Below are 16,609 nucleotides of genomic sequence, written 5' to 3'. Positions count from 1 at the left end.
ACACGAATTTTCTCAATCTTTCGTACATTACGCTTCACTGTTGGAGGTAAATCAAAAATCACTTCTCCAAAATTCATTTTTATTTCTAGTCTGACGCGACACGGGCGCGTTTCGTAAAACTTATTACATTTCCAAAGACTTCACAAATACACAACTGATTAGAACTTGCGTTTCTCTGATTTTATATCTACATTTGAGTGAGGTGGGAAGGGTGATGTGGCATTAACACAAGACAGAACAATAGGGGATATTAATAGGGTATTAAAAGTATCAACACAAGACAGAACAGAAACAATGGGTATTGAATACAAGTGTTTGTAGAAAGCCTATTGGTCCATATTTCTTGATGCTTCTATATTGGAGCGGAGTCTTGAGGTGGGTAGAATATAGTTGTGCAATAATTGGCTGTTGATTGCTGGTGTTGACTTCTTGATGTGTAGTGCCTCGCAAACGTCAAGCCGCCTGCTATCGCTGTATCTATCGATGATTTCTGTGTTGTTTACTAGGATTTCTCTGGCGATGGTTTGGTTATGGGAAGAGATTATATGTTCCTTAATGGAGCCCTGTTGCTTATGCATCGTTAAACGCCTAGAAAGAGATGTTGTTGTCTTGCCTATATACTGGTTTTTTTGGAGCTTACAGTAGAAAAAGTAGAGTTGGAAATTCTGTTGGACGACATATTCGACCTCGAGACACAAAAGAAGGTCACTACCAAAGATACCTTACAAGCAGAACTTATTGCAGAAGGAGGAAAGAATCGAGGCAACTACAGAAGCACCATACTGTCCCCCGAGCTTAAAGCGGCAGCTAAAAGCCTTCGTGAGAACAAGGAGATAGTTGTCAGGAGAGGTGACAAGTCGCCAATATATGTCATTCTTAAAAAAGACGAATATCTGGCGAAAATGAACATCATACTCTCTGACCAAACTAAGTTCCAAAGGGTAACGAAGGACACTACAGCCGAATTAAAAGCAAAGGTCAACAAACTGATCGAAACTGTGAACGCCAAGAAATCCGGACTCCACCTGCCAAAGATCATTGGGGAATATAAACCTTCATATGCGTATGGAAATGTCAAGACGCACAAGCCTGGAAACCCACTTCGGCCAATCATTAGCCAGATACCCACACCCACGTACAGACTGGCGAAGCGACTCAACGGCCTGCTGACTCCTTATGTTCCTTGCGCCTTCAGCCTGAAGTCTCCAAAGGAATTTGTGGACTTACTGCGGGGCGCACGGGCCACAGGGATAAGAGCCTCGTTGGACGTAGAATCGCTGTTTACCAACGAACCTGTGGACGAGACAATCGGAATGATAGCCGACAGAGTGTATCGTGATCCAGCCTGTACTCCTCTTGACATGCCAGAAAGTATTCTGAGGAAACTACTCCAAGCTTGTACTAAAGAGGCACCCTTCTTGAGCCCGGATGGGCACATGTATAAGCAAGTAGATGGGGTCGCCATGGGTTCTCCCCTAGGTGTCCTGTTTGCAAACTTCTACATGGGTACCATCGAGCAAAAAGTCTTAGTCGACATGAACTTGAAACCGGCCATATACTGCAGGTATGTTGACGACATTTTTACACAGGTACCTGATGTCAGACATCTGCAGGAGCTGAAGGAGGCATTTGAGCAGAGTTCCGTGCTGCGTTTCACTTACGAGACGGAAAAGGATGGGAAGCTGCCTTTTCTAGATGTAACAGTCATGGAAAAGGGCGGAGGTTTCCACACTGCAGTCTACACTAAGGAAACAAACATAGGAATGTGCCTAAATGCCAACAGCGACTGCCCTGACAGGTACAAGAGGAGTGTTGTTAACGCATACGTCGACCGTGCTCTCAGCCTCAGCTCAGAATGGAAGCAAGTCGACGAAGAACTCTGTAGGGTAAGGCAGGTCCTAGTCAATAACGGCTTCTCCAATGGTTTCATCGAAGACATCATAAGAAGGAAAGTGAAAAGCCATGCAACCTCCGAAGAGACAACTAACACAACACCTATACCCCCTATTAGACTATTTTACAGGAACTTCTTTTCCACAGCTCATAAAACGGAGGAAAGGGTCCTGAAAGATATTGTTAATAGAAACGTTATCCCTACAGACAAAAATCAGAGGATACAACTGACGATTTACTATAAAACCAGAAAAACGGCCAGCCTACTCATGAGAAACTCTCCAGACACAAAACAGAACGCTTTAAAAGAGACTAACGTCGTCTATGCCTTCAAATGCCCACTTGGGGACTGTAAGCTCCAAAAAAACCAGTATATAGGCAAGACAACAACATCTCTTTCTAGGCGTTTAACGATGCATAAGCAACAGGGCTCCATTAAGGAACATATAATCTCTTCCCATAACCAAACCATCGCCAGAGAAATCCTAGTAAACAACACAGAAATCATCGATAGATACAGCGATAGCAGGCGGCTTGACGTTTGCGAGGCACTACACATCAAGAAGTCAACACCAGCAATCAACAGCCAATTATTGCACAACTATATTCTACCCACCTCAAGACTCCGCTCCAATATAGAAGCATCAAGAAATATGGACCAATAGGCTTTCTACAAACACTTCTATTCAATACCCATTGTTTCTGTTCTGTCTTGTGTTGATACTTTTAATACCCTATTAATATCCCCTATTGTTCTGTCTTGTGTTAATGCCACATCACCTTTCCCACCTCACTCAAATGTAGATATAAAATCAGAGAAACGCAAGTTCTAATCAGTTGTGTATTTGTGAAGTCTTTGAAAATGTAATAAGTTTTACGAAACGCGCCCGTGTCGCGTCAGACTAGAAATAAAAATGAATTTTGGAGAAGTGATTTTTGATTTACCTCCAACAGTGAAGCGTAATGTACGAAAGATTGAGAAAATTCGTGTTAGAATTATTAATCTTACTTTTTCGGTCATATTTAATAATATATGTCTACAGGAAAGACTGCTACCAAAATATACTAATATATATATATATATATATATATATATATATATATATATATATATATATATATATATACACACACACACATATATACTAGCAGTACCCGGCCACGCATTGCTGAGCCACAGCAACCTTCCCTGTCCCCCAGTCCTCCCCACCATTTCCCCCTCATCCGTCTCCTCGTCCTCCCATTCATTCTCTACTCCACCATCCCCTCGTCCTCCCCACCGTTCCCCACTCCATTTCATCTTGGTACCTGTCATGTACCATGACAGGTACATGAGCCTTGCTGAACTAGATAGACAATATTTGTCACTCTCCAATAATGTAGTATCTAAACCTGCAGTTGGTTTGGTTGTTTCGACCACTAGCAAATATTGCATGAATTGCAAGAGAAGAGGACATGTAGTTAATTCATGTTGTATTTTGCACCCTGAGTTGAGACCTTCTGGTCTGATATTGAGACAGGGGTTGCATGTATCGAATTATAATGTTGTTCCAGTATCGCCAAATTGTATGACTGATTTTAACCTCTTAACTGCACAACGCGCCTGCAGGCGCTCAACGGGAGGCGTGCAACGCTCCTCCGGGATCTTATATTTTTAGTGTATGATTCAAAACTCCCGCGACCTCATGGGGTTTACATGAGCTTCCTCAGGGCTCTTGTAAACAGACGCTACTTAAAAAAATAGTGAGAAAGATTCTTGGGTGTGAGAGCCTCAGTACTGAGTGAGCAACCAAGCCTGGCACATGCAGCATGAACTCACAGCACAGCTGTTCAGCTTGTGACCACAGCATCTCCTAATAATGCCAAAATATATATATAACTGGTATTATTTAGACATGATCGTATTTCAGAAAAGCCTGAGTGTGATAATGACTGTGTACAATGTTCAAATATCAGTGAATTAATGCTGTTCACAATGTTCACAACTCTAGCCACAGCACCACAACATTATTTCGTCCATCTAGGAATCTTCAAACGACTTCATATGTTACTTTACAAAATAAACATGTGGTCAATTATTCATTTACAGGATTTAGTGACCAGGATTGTGATACTAGCAAGATTGTGGTGATAATTAGCGCTGTGCGTAGAACTGTGGGAGGAGGAAGTTAAGTGAGGGAATTCAAATAATGTCACTGTATGTGGCAGTCACTCTTGTTTTGCTCATCATACTAGCTTAGTGGTTCGCTATGGTGAACACATATGTACATGATTGTATACAATGTGTGTATATACCACATTTACATATGTGCGTAGTATTGTGGGAGGAGGAATTTTGGTGAGGGAGGGAATCCAGATAGTGTCACTGTGTGTGGAAACCACTCTTGTTTTGCTCACCATACTAACTTAGTGGTTCGCTATGGTGAACACATATGTACATGGGTATATACAATGTGTGTATAAGTGTAATAACAGCAACAGGAGTATGTTGGAAAGAGCCATTTTGGTGAGGGAGGTGGCATCGTACTCGTAGCGTCGTATGCTGGTTGCTGTGTGATTTCTCATGCAGTGTATGGTGGCCACTGTGCTGTTTAGACACAATACCGGCTTACTTGCATAGTTATGGTGATAAAAACATGTAGATACGTTTACATAACGTGTGTAAATAGTGTAATAAAAATAATAACAGTATGGTGGGAGGAGCAATGTTGGCGAATAAAGTGTAAGGAGTAAAGTGTTGGAGGAGTGAGGGAGGGCTGGCTGGCTGGGTGTGGCAGCTCACACTCGCGGAGTTCTGAGTGTGTTGATGGTGAATGTATATAGTATGTGATAGTGTATAGTGTGTAAATATGTTGTAAATTTACATAAATGATCATGAAACATTGGATATATGAGCAATATATGTAGACACATTTGAGACACATATAACACAGGATCTTGGGACAGTACGGATATTCTACTGCCATAATATTGTGTACGTGTTCATTATACATAGGATTGGCAAGAAAAAGCAAAACAGATGTATTTGGAAATGTAGGCAAAAAATGAACAAAAAAAATATTTATAGCAACTCGGGGATATTGAAGCTGGCGAGCGACTGGCTTCAGGAGGAGTTGGGGGACCACCAAATCGTGACGTCACACGTCATTTCCGGATCCCATGGCGGCCAAGGTAATTACAATTTCGTTTTTTTACATATCTATGATCAGGGAAGGGTATTTAACTTTTTCGAAAACAAAAATAATTTTTTTCCCGAGGATTTATTTCCTGCGCACAGGGGAGTGGGGAGGGGGGGGAGCCGTATTTGGAAGGTGAGCAGCACAGTGGTTAAGCAATGCCTGTTTTCAGGTGAAGTTTTTTTGTATTTTTACATGCAAGCATTCAATTATAGACAATAAATACAATAAAACAATACAGGAAACATTACAACAAAGCAAAACAGAAAACCACCGGCCAGAAGGACCGACAGCACAGTACAATAATAAGCATAACTGGAAAAAACGCAAGAGAAACACAGAATACATCAAGTCAAGGACATTCACACAAAATATAAGAAAACGTAAACAAGCAATCAAGCAAGCAAAAAATGATAAGAAAACATAACATAGTATCATGGAAACAACGCCATTAGCACCGCCCGGAAGGACCGACAACAAAGCATATCAAGAAGTACAACATGAAAGATAAAAAAAAAACCTAAGGCAGAAATATAACACACAGGGCATAGAAAAAACACAAAACAAACATATGAACAAGAAACACGGCCTTGCAATAAACAAAGGGAGAGGCACAAGCACATAACACAATAGGGCAAGCAAACCGCCAGAGGGGCATACATCACTACATACAGCACATAAATAGGAAATCAGTGGTCATACTTTCCCGGAAACCAGGCCCGTGGGAACCGCACATTAAATGCTTCCCAGAGCATCCACCGCCAAGGGTCTCGGCCATCCACTGGGGAAGCCATAACATCCGGAACCCTGGCAACAAACACCCGCAAACAGGGGACCCAGATGGTATTACTGACGAGGCAAGTATCTGCCACTCGTCCTCACATGCAGGGAACTTGCCCAACATGAAAGTTCTCCGGTTCATCAGACAGCATCAACTCGGCAATCGGTGTCCAGTGACCCGGCGGCATCACAGACGCCAGCAACACGTCCCCCAGTTCCCCAACACGCACTACCACAGGGCCACCCGCGACCACCTGCACACCACCAGACGACCGCAGGGAACCTGGACGGCGAGCATCCTTCCGTAATGTCACTACCAGGCCACACCAAGCACCAGCATCCACACTAACCCTGGCAGCGGAAGCCACTACCCCCCACTGCGGAGAGTCCCCTGGCGGAGAAAGAACCGAAGGCACCTCTGAGACATGGGCACCAGCACCAGCAGGCACATAGACCTCCGTCACCACTAACTGCGGAGACATCGACGTATGTGGATCCACACCGTCAACACCCGAAGACCCACAGTCACTGAAGTCACCAACATCGGCCCAGGCGGAAGATGAACGCCGGGAACGTTTGGGCTCCGGCCGGATATCGTCAGAGCCAGAAGCGGACCCAGAAACACGGGTACCACTAGCTGGGCGAACCGACACCCGACGCAGAACGGCAGCAGCCTCTACCACAGGGGGAACCGAGCCACACGCAGCAGGAGGCTCCGCAGCCACCCCAGCACCCAGCACAGCCGGGACCCGAGGCACGGACACAGGGCCAGGCACAGCATCCGAAGACGGGGAAGAAGACGGCGACGCCCTACAGTTAGCACCAGGAAGGCCCACGGGAGCAGCGGGGACAGTGACAGGAGCAGGTAGACCATCCGACAGTACTGCAATACCCGGAGGAGGGGCAGCAACAACCGGAGGCATGTCAGGCGACGCAGGGGAAGCCGCAGCAGCTAACGGGACGCTCACCTCCCCATCCCCGGAGTCCTCCTCCAGAGGGAGCGGCGGGAAATCCTCTTCCTGGAACAAGTTGACAGGAGCAGCTGGGGCCTCAGAGCACCCGGCAGCCTGATGGCCCAACAGGCCACACCGGAAACAGGTATGGGGTTGCCAGGCATAATGCACCCGGATGTAGTGTCCCATAAGCCGGACAGAAGATGGTATATCCGACCGCAGGCGCATTCCCAAGGTACGAATGTTCGTCCGCCTTCCAGCATACCTCCCCGAGGCAGCGTGTTCACCCGCACGCTTACAACAGCACCAAACCTCCCGAAGTAACGCCAGAGGAGGTCTGCAGGAAACTCCAGGGGCGCCCTATGGACACTGACATAAGTCAGGGCACCACTACGGTCCGAAATTGCCACAGAGCCGGCATCACCCGGCAACGACAACGTACACCCCTCGTAACGACGGAGGAAATCCCGGTACTCCTCCTCCCTCACGAACTTGAGAACAACCCAGTGGGCTGTCACAAGCTCAACACCGTAGATAGACTCCACCGGGATACAGAGCATGTCACACATAACCACCTCGATGTCCGGATATCCAGCCTGACTAGTGAACTCCAGGCCCACGAAGTTCACAGGCACAACAGGGGGAAGATGGCCACACATGTCAAACTTGCCACGTCAACTTGCAGCCAGGGCAGCAACAGCTGGGAGGGCAGAGACGCCCACACCACCTGGCGACCAAAGCGGCAAAACCATTTCCAGGTGAAGTAGTGTGTAGGAGAGGTCAATGGAAGCCAGTTGTTATGGTGAGAGATACTGGTGCTTCTCAAACTCTCATATTAGACAGTGTACTCTTTAAAGTTCAGATGAGGCACATTGGTGAATCTGTGGTCTGTCAGAGTATTAAAAATTTTCAGTCAGTACCTCTGATAGACATTAACTTAAGGTCATCACTTACTCCAGGATTGTGCATATTTGGTGTTAGGCATTAGTTGCCTATTCCAAGGTGCGGATGTTATTCTGGGTAATGATTATAGTCATTAATTATGTTGTTAGGAAGGTTAATCCCATTATATTACAAAAACCTGTTATTAATAGTGACCAGCCAGATGCAGTTGATGATGTTATCTACCCTGCCTGAGCTGAGTCCAGTTCTGTAAGTGAACAGCCAGATGCAGTGAAGGGTGTTATCTAACCCTGCTTGTGCTGAGTTCAGTTCTATTAGTGTTCCAGTTGTCAGTTCTGGTACTACCAAGGAAAATTTCCCAGAGTCCAGGACCCTTTCAGAGGTGAAGTGGGAGGTGGATTTTCAGGATTCATTTGTTGTCAACCTAGTTGTTGAGAGTGAGTCTGGTACTATGATCCCCCCCCCCCCTCCCAATGTATTCTAACCAAGTAAATGGTTTGGAACAGGAAGTCCGTAAGCCAGTTACTTCCCCACTCGCTCCAGATTTAGAGTCATTGCCTTTGTGTGAGTCAATCAAGTAGAACTGCCCCCAAAATATCTGAGAATAGTGAGGAGACAGTCTGTGATTCAGATCCATTGTTGGAGAGTGTGGGAGATCATCCAGATAATCAGCTTCTGATGAGTAGATGGAGACACCGTGAGCCTCCCTCTTCAGTTGACTGTGAGGGAATGACCCAGCTTAGTAAGTCTAGTGATTGTAATGAGACACAAATCCAAGCATCTCAAGATTGTGTCATGAGAGGACAATTTAGCAAATTTTGTGTAATAGTAAAAAAGTGATAATATTCCTTCTAGGCCTAAATTGCAGTGTCATGGCCAGTTATATTTGTTCCAAGTAAATTAAGTGTTTAGCATTGAGTAATTCAAGTCAGAGTGTTCCAAGGGTTTTATGCAAACTGTTGTTGTACCATAGGAGCCATACTCCCTTGTAGAAATGAACTGTATGACATCTTTACCTTGAACTATTGCTGTGAACAGTAATTTTACTCCACTGATTTGTGAGAATAGATTTCCTGCAACCAATGTTGTGTGGAATTCTAGTGTCTCTTATTTTGTATCTAGTACGATCCTTCACTGCAAGTGTAGGTTAGAGAACTTGGGTAAGTCCATGAGCAGTCTTTATTCCCAGAGCCTAAGTGGTGTTAAACTGTTTCGTCCGACTTTGAGGTAGAAGTTCAAGGTCACAGTTGAACGTTACAAGTTGGAGTGGGACGTGAATGTCCCACAGGTTGGTTTTGTTGAGTTTGTATTGTTACAGATTTTCCTTGGGTGTTTCCCGGGTACTCTGGTGTTTATCCACCAGGTGATACGACCACTAAAACTGTTGTTTGATTGTTTGAATATTGTTGTTTGATTATTTAACGTCACCAAGAGAAAGTAACTTGATAAGTGAGGTTCATAGTAAGTGCTATCAAAGTTTCAGAGAGGTTCGTTACTTTCATGGGAGGCCAAGATGGTTTTGAAGGAATGTTTTATCATAAAGTTCACCGTCAGGATGTGTGAGCTTGTTCTTGTAATTGTCTTTTTGAAACCGTGTTTGTGAGTTTTCATGTCTTATCACTCGGATGGTTCTTGCAGAGCTGTTACGAGACTGAATGACTTGTCCAACACTGGTCAGTCAATCAGGGCAATTCTTGTTCTTTGTTACCTCTTCATGAAGTATATTGATGTGTTTGTGAAGCAGTCGTTTATTTCATCCCAGGACTATTAAGATTAGCAAGGCCGCATTTACTAATAATTTACGACTGTAAGAAACATGAACCTTACCCATATGCATAGGGGTTATAACACAGTACAAGGCAACAATTCCTGGTCACAGCCCAGAACTCAAAACGTGACAGATGTACGATATTATATGTGATAAACTAATTTGCAATAAAAGAGTTGCATAAAATTAATAGGGAACAACTGTCAAGTAAACTGGGGAGATATATAAGATTACTAATAAGAGAGTGTTTCATGGATCTTTCATGATTGAATGTCACACTGTTTGATAATTATGAATAATAATGATAAAAACGAGGCAATTCTCAAATATTTTAAACACGAATTACTAAACTTTTTAACTAAGTAGAAGAAAATACAAATGTCGCCCGATTAAATATAAATAAAAATATGGCAAAGACCGCTGGCTGTTTACTTCTAGCCTTTACGTACCTCCACAAAATAAAAAAATATATACTTTTATTACACGTTTTGCAGCTGGAAGCAGCACGGACCAGCTGCTTGATCCCGTCCCTTGACCCTCGAGTTCAAGCCTTCGCCGCTGGCCACCCAGCCTACAACACTTAAATTGGCAGCATTATCACCCAATATTCTGCAAGCCAGTTCTCAGTGCTAAGTGATTTAAACAGGGCACCAGCCCAACCCCCTCCTCAAACCACATGGATAGTAACCTAGACATTTGCAATGGGTGAGAGCATATTATGGTTTCAATAATAGTCTACTTGTAATTTCGCAAGTGAATCTTTGTCCTAAACAGAGAATATTCATATGTTATAACTTTATTGTATTATATATCGTTGGTTTAAAATATAAAACTCTACATGTAATTCGTTTTCTTTGAAATGGTCTGAACAATTTTCTTTTCTGTAAATCTAATTCTAGAGAATACTCAAATTGTTTTCGAATTTCATATGTTAGAGAATACTTCACAGTATTAACATAATCAAATATAACGAAACCTAACCTAATCTAATCTTAACATAATATATACTTACCCTAACCTAACCAAAGATTGGGAGTAGATAATAGTACTAATTATGTAGTTGTTTTGAATTTATTACCTCTGGGAGGATTCCTCCAAGAGGACAGGTTACACTACCAGAAGTTGTAAATTCTTCACAAAATAACAGAATTTATTTCTATGCCAGCAATTTGTACGTCTAGTCCCTATAAATCAGTGAAACAAAAAACAAATTTTCTGGTTCAGTTAGGCAGACTTTACGAAAATACACCTCCCTTTACACCTGACAAAACTGAGACCCGAAAAAGCCAGCTAAACCAGTCAGTGTATTGTACTAAACAACTGATATTTTGTGGAATTCATTAGGCTGCATAAAACGCCCATAAACACAATAAGTTGAAACTTTACTATAATCTCTCGTGAAACTACATTCGATCCTTCTAATAAATTTCTACATAATAATTGCAAATCGGGGAATATGCCAATAAGTAGTTTACATTTAAACACGTAGATGACAGGGTGAAGTCATTGAAAGGAGCGCAGCGGCAGCTCATCAGATAGGTTGAAAGGTCATAAACCTTTCCACAAACAAGCCTAATCGTCTTACTCTTCCAAGGTGTCAATCCCGTGTTGTTCTTGGTTGCAAGGTGATTTCTGAGGACATCACTGCCTACTCTCAGGCAAGACTCACTTGTTAGCCTCAATGTCTCAGCACTAAGGCTCAACTGGGAGCTACACTATACTATTCACTCCATCAATACTCATCCGGGAATTTCATTTCTTCACCATTATTCAAGATTCATTCAGGTGCTTCAATGCCCCAACCCTTCACTTATACCCCGCTTCTCAGAATATACACACACACACATAGTTTACATTAGACTTGACCTGTAATCTTAACTAAAGTATCTTTGTAGTTTGGTTATTGTGGTGGCCTTAATAAACTTCTTAAGATTAACAGACAATAAGCCCATCATTAACTCACCCGAAAATGATGCGAATTTGTCAATGGATAATATTACAGAGACAGGCTTGTAAAAGTACTGGACCTTCAGGTGGAAGCATACAGTGAGATTAATCTTGGAATCTGCCAAATCTATCGTCCGCTCCAACCAGATCCGCTCCTTCAGGAACGGAAGCTCTGTCATGAGGCCTAAAATGTTGACAGTACCAGTCACGTCTGTAGATATACCGGAGAGAAGGAAATACAGATGATAAACCATTCTTTGTTGACGTAGTGAAGGTGGATAATTCTGGGTTCAGTACACATGAGCAGTTTTCTAAACAAATTGTGAAGTTTTGAGACATTGATAACAGTAAAAAAATTCTAATGTATCAAATATCTCTTCACCACAGATTTTTTGCTAATAATTTATAACTTGAGACAAAACTTGAGAGATGAATGTTATCTGGGGAGAGAGAGAGATGTGGGTGAGCCCAGTTTATGATGGGCCTACTGACCTTGAACATGTGTGTGTGTGAGTCTGTGAGAGGTGTGGGTGAGGTACTGACCTTAAGCATGTGTGTGTGAGGCTTGGGAGAGAGAGGTGTGGGTGAGGTACTGACCTTGAGCATGTGTGTGTGTGGCTGGGGAGAGAGAAGCGTGGGTGAGGTACTGACCTTGAGCATGTGTGTGCGTGTGTGAGGCTGGGGGGGGGGAGAGAGGTGTGGGGGAGGTACTGACCTTGAGCATGTGTGTGCGTGTGTGAGGCTGGGGGGAGAGAGAGAGGTGTGGGGGAGGTACTGACCTTGAGCATGTGTGTGTGTGAGGCTGGGGGGAGAGAGAGGTGTGGGGGAGGTACTGACCTTGAGCATGTGTGTGTGTGAGGCTGGGGGGAGAGGTGTGGGGGAGGTACTGACCTAGAGCATGTGTGTGTGTGAGGCTGGGGGGAGAGAGAGGTGTGGGGGAGGTACTGACCTAGAGCATGTGTGTGTGTGAGGCTGGGGAATGAGAGAGGTGTGGGGGAGGTACTTACCTAGAGCACGTGTGTGTGTGGCTGCTACCAGCGCCGTCAGCAGGGCCACGGCCGCCCCAGCCGGGTAGTGTGTAGCCGCCATGCCAGCTGTTACTTTACTCTGATCTTGCCTTCACCAGCTGCACATAACTCACCTTCCTCAGGGCCACTCTATCCTACCTACATAAATATAGTAAATGTGAATATTTGTGAATAAATAAACAACGATCACCACAGCTATTGTAAAAGTCCAGAACAATACTAGCCTCACTAACCTAACCTAACCACCAGAAACCCACCATTCTCCACCAGCCCCTATTATATCACCATCAGCCTATGATCACAGCAAGAACTTCCTACCAATGGACAAAGAAATCACATTAACGTGATGCATCAATGAGAAAATCAATTGTAGCTATACAGAGGAATCGAACCTGCACCATGGGTAATTGCAAACACATACCTTAAACTTCTGAACCACGATATGCTATACATAATGCAATCTGTGATTCATTTAAATCCTCAAAGTGTCCTCAGGCATCGAGCTGACACCAAGTCAAGTTTTTGACACATTATCTTCATACACTCTGGTGTGGCATTGGAGTTCTTCCTCCAGCGTTTCTTTTATATGAAAAAAGAAATCACAGTAACATGATATATCATCAAGAAAATTGATTGGAGCCATGCAGAGGATTTGAACCTGCACCATGGGTACTTCCAAGTGCTTAGGAGTACCCATGGAGCAGGTTCGAATCCTCCACATGGCTCTAATTGATTTTGTCCTTTGCTACCGGCCTTCACCTGCCAAATTATATTACATTAGAATCTTACCAATGGAGACTGAACACCATCATCATTAATACCACTATCACCACCCTCAAAACAAATGGCACATCAATTGCCACATTTGTAAAACTACCAGCATCACCACAATCACCACTAATATTAAAAACTGCAACTGTGAGGTGTGGACAGAACCACCTTGTGTAAGGTCGGAGGGGCTCACCCTCAACTATCCCAGACAAAGCCCTCCTAAACGTACAGATATATAATGGTGCTGAAGCCCTCTGTCCGGTACACACGAGGCTCGTCCCACTCTCTTACATCAAACAAAAAACACAAGTACCCCAGGGAGAGGGAGGCCGCTACCTTTTTCATAGCCTACTTCAGAAAACCTCAAATCAAGGCGAGGGGGAATCTCGTTCTGTCGTCGATATTCACACTGCGATGTCAGCTTAGCTGATTTCTGTTCTTGGATTTCTGTGATGTCATTATGCCCCCCCCCCTCCATAACTCCACACTTATTTCATATTCATCTAGTTAGTGTTCAAACCACTCTACTAAAATTTGTCTCCAACCCAAGGTTAACAAGGCAGGGGGTAATAATAGTTAATAGGTGTTTTCATTAATTTACTTATAATCATTATTAATAAAAATGGAAATGTTCGTTTGTTCAAAATCGCTAATCTCCGAAGTAAGTAAGTAATTATCAAAAGAAGGCACCAAACCGGGAAGGCTATGTAGCACCATCAAATACGCAAAATAATCAGAGGGCGCTAAATATCACCAAGGATGCCAATACGAGAACAAAAACGCATAAGGCGAACGATATCAAAAGTATCCGAGTCACCAAGAATTCTATCGAGGGACAGGTGACCGCGAGGGGCGGTCGGAAAGCAAGACACACGCTCGTCCTGGAAGTCAGGACATTCAAGAAGGACATGCACGACCGTAAGAGGGACAGTGCAACTAGGACAATAAGGAGCAGGGCGGCGCTCCATCAAGTGACCATGGGTTAAGCGAGTATAGCCAATACGCAACCTCGCCAGAGCTGTTTCCCACCTCCGGTTACAGTGGAAGGAGGACGGCCACGAGGAAACACAACACTTAAGAGTACGCAGCTTGTTACCAGTAACAGACAACCAAGAAGCCTGCCAACGGGTAAGGACTGAGGAATGGATAACCGGGTAAAAGTCGGAATACGGAATGCCTTTACGAGAGATGGGACAAGAGCGGACAGCTTCCTTAGCGGCAGCATCCGCACGCTCATTTAAAGACACACCAATATGGCTGGGAACCCAACAAAACTCAACCGACTTAAATTTACTGTGAACGAGAAACAGCCAATGCTGGATCTCGACAACTACTGGATGAACCGGATTAAAGGACCCGAGAGCCATGAGGGCACTACGAGAGTCAACACCACAAAGGAAGACTGACAACGAGAAAGCAGGAGACGAAGAGCATAGAGAATAGCATAAAGTTCCGCTGTAAAGATGCTAGTCTCCGGAGGCAAGCGACACATATAAGTGCGATCAGGAAAAACAACAGAGTAGCCAACACCGTCCGCTGACTCAGACCCATCGGTGAAGACAGAAACGGAGCGGGAGTGAGAAGAAAAGTGCTAGAGGAAAAGGCGTTTTAGAACCATAGGAGGGGTAAAAGCTTTAGTGATACGGGTCAAGGAAGTACAAAACCGCGGAAGAGGGACCCTCCATGGGGGCAAAGAAGGAACAACACGAGGAGAAACATCAGAAATACGAACGGAGAGAGAATCCTGTAGGCGAGATAACCGGACAGAAAGAGGGAGGTGGTGAAGAGGAACAGGAACCGCAGGAGGGGTAAAAGTTAAAGCACGACAGAGGCGAGAGGAAGGATGTTGCAAGGACCGCGCAAGATAGCGAAGACAGTAGCGATCACGGCGGTCCTGGAGAGACAGGAAGCCAGTGTCAACATATAAGCTAAGGATGGGAGTTGAACGAAAGGCACCAGAACTGAGGCGCAACCCAGTATGGTGCAAAGCATCAAGACGGCGAAGATTAGAAGGAGAAGCAGACGAGTAAGCAGGGCAACCATAATCGAGCTTAGACAGGACGAGAGAGGAATGTAAAGCAAGGAGAGTGCGCCTATCTGCCTCCCAAGAAGTATGGGACAAGACCCGAAGGAGGGTAAGGGCCTTAGAGCACTCAACACGGAGGTAAGAGATATGGGGAGACCAAGACAAACGAGTGTCAAGGAATAACCCCAAAAGCTTCGCGGAATCTTTGTATTCAAGGGGATGACCATAAAGTGACAAAGAGGGACGAAGAACAACCCGTTTCCGCGTAAAAGTCATGGCACAAGTCTTAGAAGTAGAGAACTTGAAGCCATGACCTGTGGCCCAAGACGACACGGCATCAATTGCAAGTTGAAGCCGGCGTTGAAGGAGAGGCGAATCATCACCCTGACAACAAAGGGTAAGATCATCGACATAGAGAGCGGAGAAGACACCAGAAGGAAGAGAGGAAAGAAGACCATTGAGGGCAACAAGAAAAAGAGTAGTTCTCAGAACACTACCCTGGGGCACACCTTCGTATTGCTGAAAAGATGGAGAGAGAGCGGTACCAAGGCGTACCCGAAAGGAACGACGAGAGAGGAAGCTGCGGAGAAAGAGAGGGAGATGACCACGAAGGCCAAAAGAATGAAGTTGAGATAGGATATGATAACGCCAAGTGGTGTCGTAAGCCTTTTCTAGGTCAAAAAGGACGGCAACAACGGAGGTCTTCGCAGCAAAAGCAGTACGAATATAGACCTCCAAGTTCACCAGGACATCTGTCGTGCTGCGGCACTTGCGGAAACCAAATTGAGAAGGGGAGAGGAGGTGATGGTGTTCCAGGAACCACATCAGACGAACGTTAACCATACGTTCAAAGAGTTTGCAGACACAACTTGTGAGAGCAATAGGGCGAAAGTCCTTAGGGGAAGTACCCAGAGACCCCGGTTTGCGAACAGGGAGGACAACGGCATCGAGCCAGTCCTCAGGGACTGACGACGACTCCCAGATCCGATTATACAGACTCAGTAAATACTGAGACGTGCTCGGAGGGAGATGGCGAAGCATCTCATAATGAATACCATCGGAGCCCGCCGCCGTAGAACCGCAGAGGGCCAGGGCAGAACGAAGTTCAGAGAGAGAGAAGGGATCATTATAGGGAAGCTGAAGATGAGTGCAGAAATCTAAAGGACGAGACTCAAGGACAGGTTTACGAAGAAGGAAAGAGTGGGGAAGATGAAGACCAGAGCTAACAGAAGAAAAGTGGGAACCCAGTTCGGAAGCGACCTGCAACGGGTCCGCCACAAGAGTATCATGGAGGTGAAGGACCGGTGAAACATCGGGAACGAACTTACCCGCTATCTTGCGGATACGCTTCCAGATCTGGGCCA

The 16,609-nt window shown here is 44.7% G+C and overlaps 1 long non-coding RNA gene across 1 annotated transcript in view; it reads right to left on the bottom strand.

Annotated features, from left to right (window-relative positions):
• Positions 1-10,836: 10,836 nt before the first annotated feature.
• Positions 10,837-16,609, bottom strand: part of LOC138357679 (uncharacterized) — a 71,168-nt gene continuing 65,395 nt past the window's right edge. Inside the window, exons 2-3 of the long non-coding RNA XR_011225103.1 lie at positions 12,428-12,586; positions 10,837-11,631 (exon numbers count right to left, since the gene is read on the bottom strand). This is a non-coding gene — a long non-coding RNA (uncharacterized lncRNA). The remainder of the gene's footprint in view (positions 11,632-12,427; positions 12,587-16,609) is intronic.

The sequence above is a fragment of the Procambarus clarkii genome, chromosome 79 (assembly GCF_040958095.1).
Source record: "Procambarus clarkii isolate CNS0578487 chromosome 79, FALCON_Pclarkii_2.0, whole genome shotgun sequence".
Taxonomy (NCBI): domain Eukaryota; kingdom Metazoa; phylum Arthropoda; class Malacostraca; order Decapoda; family Cambaridae; genus Procambarus; species Procambarus clarkii.
This window is presented reverse-complemented; position numbering and strand designations above follow the sequence as displayed.